Source organism: Lactuca serriola, chromosome 9 (genome assembly GCF_051521515.1).
Source record: "Lactuca serriola cultivar US96UC23 chromosome 9, Lser_US96UC23_V15, whole genome shotgun sequence".
Lineage (NCBI taxonomy): Eukaryota > Viridiplantae > Streptophyta > Magnoliopsida > Asterales > Asteraceae > Lactuca > Lactuca serriola.
In genome coordinates, this window is record NC_136416.1 from 192,913,811 (window position 1) to 192,919,112 (window position 5,302).

The 5,302-nt window shown below is 35.7% G+C and overlaps 1 pseudogene; it reads right to left on the bottom strand.

The window, feature by feature from the left end:
• Positions 1-4,261: 4,261 nt before the first annotated feature.
• LOC145074078 (putative germin-like protein 2-2) lies at positions 4,262-5,302 on the bottom strand (annotated as a pseudogene).

Genomic DNA, 5,302 nt, shown 5'->3' on the forward strand with positions numbered 1-5,302 from the left:
AGCTATCTTGGAAGGTGGGCGGAATTGATCTAGAAAGTGCTCACGCATCTGGGCCCAAGTAGTGATTGCACCAGGTGGTAGTGCCTTCAGCCAGTCTTTTGCAGCTCCTTTAAAAGTGACTGGTAGCATCCTTAGTAAAGTTGTCTCTCTAGGAACATTAGGAGCATTGAAAAAATCCGCAATGTCATTGACCTCATCTAGATGCTTCAAAGCATCCTCATGATCCTTCCCATAAAATGGAATATCCTTAAGTGCAGTAAGGATGTGTCCTTTCAGCTCGAATGTGGCAGTGGCAGGACTTACAGGTTGTACTAACCCCGAACCAACATCATCTCTAATTCGCTTCTTGTAAGCTCCCATAGACATATCCGTAATGTTTGCCATCTCGGTTTCTGGCTCGTCTTCGGATTCACTTCTATGTAGTTCGAATTATGGGTCGGATTCGTACTCGGATTCTTGTAGGTTAGATGTTTGATCAAAGCTTTCAACTTTTGATGATGTACTAGTTTCTCCCACTTTCTTTCCTGACTTTTTTCCAAAAATTGACTTTAAATCTTTAAAAGGCGACTCCTTTGGTGTTTGGTTCACTCCTGCATTCTTATCCGTCTTCTTGTGAAGGGCCGACTCTGGATCTTCAAGTGGTGGCACCAAAGGTGTGTTGGATCCTCTGGTCATGAACTTCTGCAAAATAAACAAAAATAAAAACGTAAAACTGAACTAAAATTAACTAAAAATAGCCTACTGACTGGTCAACACGACGTGGTAAAGATCACCATCTCATGTTGTCGCAGAAAATTTAACAGAAAAGAAAAACAAAGAAAAACTAAAAACTACTGCACTCACGTCGTGAGTTGGGTACTGAAACAAAAATTTTAGCTAAAAAGTAACTTTTAGCAGGTTTTATCTTACAAAAAGGATCGATTAATTTAAAGCAAATAAATAAGTCGTTCCCCGGCAACGGCGCCAAAAACTTGATGCATGCAAATAGCTACACCTAATTTTATATTTATAACCTAACTACTTAACTAACTAAAATGCACCTAGGCAGTGTACCTAGTCGAATTATAGAATAGTTTTGGTAAGTTGGGTGTCGATCACAGGAAACGGTTTTAACTAATTAATCTATCTACTACTAAATTATCCTAATTTTTAATAAGGTGGGAGTTTTATCTAATTTTTTCAAGTTTAGATGAACTTATCTCTTAACACGAAATTCAATCAATTAACAAACACTTCTGACGATACTAGAAGCTGGTCAATTTCCGACGGATATATCCGTTAAAAATCCATCGCTAAATCCGATTTCTAACAAAATACCAAAGGAATTAGGTATGTCGTAAAAAGCCCCATGGGTAAATATCACCGCGGAATTTGTGACGAACTACCGACAGATAGCGACGTCCCTTTATTGAACTTGTTTGACAAAGTTAACGACGAAATAGTATAATACTACCGACAGACAAATAATGTGACTGATTATCGATGGACGATATTTACCAACACATTACCGACCGGATTTAGTGACAAATATTTTTGTCACTAATCTGTCACTAAAATGATTTTTATTGTTTTAAGAAAAGTAGATAATTAAAAAAGAAACTCATATCTTTTTCTGCCGAAAATGCAAAAAGAAAAAAGAAATCCAATACATCTATAATAATAAGAATCCAATAAATAAATTTATAATGATTCAAACTTCCTAACAAAAAATTGTTATATTTACTTATCGATACAAATAAAACTTAGTAAAAACCCTTTGATACAAATTTTTGGGACAAAATGTATTCAAGTTTCATCATCTTTCGATGCATAACAAGAGGATTTAAATGTATGATTATGAACTGCAGATCCAAATGAAGCCATAAAGCACAAAAAATTGAAAGTAAAATGTCGTTTCATGAAGTTAACCCTCTTTTTATTGGTAAGATGGTTAATACTAATTCTAGTCGTATATGGAGCTAATACGAAAACTCAACAGGTCAATCCCATAGAATAAAATTTATCAATTTAAAGATATTTAAAGAGGAAAAATATACCGATTGTAAAGTGGTTCATGGTAATTGCAAAAATCATAGAAGAATAGTATGACGTGAGGCTATTGAACAAAAAATTAATGAAAATCTAACTCATAGATGCATGATAGTTACATAAAAGTTTACTTGAGCTTACCTAAATGCAAATAGAATCTTTGGATTCTCCTTTCCTTTCCAACCACTTAAGTAAATTTAGTTGCAAGATACCCAATCGATTGTATGAGAAAACAATATATATTGTACCTGTACATGGGAACCCAAACTATACCGTACATAGGAACCAAACAATAACATAAGCATAAACTTGCAACAAAAATATCTACTTCAGTAATCACAGTCCATACACATAAGTTAGATTTAAAAGCAATCATTTTATCGAATTTATGCAACCTACAACCGACATGGTGGTGTCTTGATATTGGATTCACAATAAGCATTTTATGGAACCTACAACTCGAACAACCCTAAGAACAACAAATTACCCTCTTTTCACATCTAAGATTCATATTTGGTGCTTTTAAACATAAACTCATAGCTCAAAAACTCGTTTTTTACTCCTTTAAAAAGAAAGTAAAAAAGATGTTACCAGTCTCAAAATCAACATCTACAAGTCTAAAGTGGTGATGGTAGCATCTTTTCCATTTTCAACTTGTAACAAAAGAATCAGATAGAAAAAATAAACCCACAGTAAATGTAAACAAAAGAAGACAATCGATTAAAAGCAAACTGTGACAAAAGGTCCAATTAAACACTAACAATATGAGGTAATCCAACGCAACAACGATGTAGTAGCATTCAAGTCGACAGCTGGTGATGAAAAGAAACTACAAACCAAAGGAAAAAACAGAAAAACAAATAAAAACCTTAGAAAAAGAGAGTGATGGAATGTCGAAGGTGGATCACCGGAGGCTGGAGGGAACACCAGATGGCCGAAGGTTTATAGCAACTAGAATCATGATGCCTTTTTTTTACTCGTGAAGGCTTCAAGCGAGGTGGGCTGGTGAGGGTTTCCAGCGAGTCGAAGCTTTGGTGGACCGGTGTTAGATGTTGAATTGGTGATGGTGATACGAATGAGAAACAAGGAGAAGGCGAAGGACTGACGTGAAATATGAGGCAGAGGAGCAGAGGTATGCAGTGTTATGGTCGTATGAGCAAAGGTCGATGTGAGATAACTTCAAACCCTAAAACGGAATGAAATGGGAGAAAACGAGAAGGTAGGTGATGGAAGTCGGAACAAGTAATTAACACCATGTTCTCGAGTTCAACATAACGAGGGAAAGGAAACGAAATAGGTGGATGTGGGAAGAAGTTAAAAGAAACTGATGTTTCTGAGTTTCATTAAAGGAAGGAAGTGGAAGGAAATGTAATGATAATTTTTCCACGTAACTTTCCTTCTAATTTGGAAGGATTTGGAGAGAAACAATAAAATGTTTAATTTATTGGTTTTTATTCAAAAATTAGTTTCAAAAACAAGATTTTAGCAACAAAACGTGAGTATTTTTTTAACATCTATAAACTAGCTATAACCAATCATGAATCTTCTTGCAAATTTTGGAAAGAAAACAAGCAACAAAGAAGAAGATGTGTTTAACAACTTTTGTAGACTTTGAATCCTCTAGGGTAGGTTTGAAAGTTGATGGAGAATGTGAAACCTTTGGCACACCAATAAGAACTCAGCTTGATTTAAGATGTTAGTCTTGTAAAACACTTATAACTTCAGCATAAAGTTCATAACCAATATAAATTTCAAGAGAGCAAAAGCAACATACAAGTAATCTTCAAGGCAAGAACAAAAAGGAGAGAGTCACTAATCTCTTACATGTTACGGTTTTAATGCTCAAAAGAAGTCACCAAATGAAAGTCTTTGATGTTAGTCTTAAAGTAAGAACGATATCCAAGAGTCCTTATCCCATTAAACACTTTTGGCTTTAGACAAACATGTCCCCAATGTCCTAATGCTTGTTAAGACTAGCTATTAGTTTTGATTAAATAAACATGAAAGCCATGCCATATTTTTGTCTCCTCCATTTTGGAAAATATGAGTAAAAAAGATGACAAGTTTACTAGTTTATTATACAACTCTTTTTGGAATTTCTTGCCCCTAAACGGATCGGTCTAGGAGAGATTTATGATTTAAGACCGTAAACTTCTTCATCTACGTACAGGTAATATTTAACAATTATCGCTCGTATTAAACCAAAAAAAATATGTAGTGTACACGTGAATTAATACCAATGCTCTTTTTTTTTCAAAGAAAGAATTAGAACTCGAAAAGAAAACCGCACACAATTAATTTTGAATGAACCCAAACAATAATCACACGAACTGAACAACAGCTCTAATCATATCCTTCTGTCATTAGAATCTTTGAAACTCTAGAACTTCGCTTGTAGCCGATCCACCACACTCTTATCCACTTGAAACGCCTTGGCAAGAATATCCGCTGGAATTGCAGGATTTGCACCGAAAACAGCATTCCCAATTGTTATGGCACCTGGGTTTTGACTGCTTAATGCAGCAATAACCACAGCATATCCATTACCCACATTGCGTTGGAAATGAACAAGACCCACTGGGAACACGAAAACATCACCCTTTTGAAGCACCTTTGTGATAAATCTGTTATCGGGATTAGAAGTTACAAATCCAACTTGTAGTGTCCCTTCAAGAACAGTAGAATCTCGGTGGCTCTTGGGTGAGTGTGAGGAGCATTAAGTCCCCATGGTGCGTAGTCAATCCGAACCATTGAGATTCCCAAAGTGTTTAGTCCTGGTAACTGAGTAGCAAACACCGGGGTCACCTTTGATCCCAATTGGTTCGATGTGTTACCCCTGAGGTGTAGCCCACTGAAGAAGAAATCATCTGCTTGAACTTGCATCGGGTTCTTACTGTCTTACATGTCACACCATTTACTTTCACTGCATGTTATGTAAATTAAGCCAATATTTTGTTACAGAAAACATTAACTATAAAAGAGAACAGGAGATTTGTAACTACAAGTAAAGTCTTAAAGTACCTGACGAATTGGGATCGGCTACACAAAAATCTTGGAGGGAGCTAGGCTCATAGGCTAACGCAAGGTAGCTAAAAGTTAGAGCTACAACACTCAACAAAATGAGTTTGCTCGACATTTCTTTTAATATTCTCAGCAGGAACTACAGAAAGTTATGAAAGCAAAAGCTAAAACTCTTTTAGGGATAGAAGATATGTTTTTATTTGTGGTGAGACAAACAGGTGCTTAGTGACTCCATATATATAGACCTAATCTG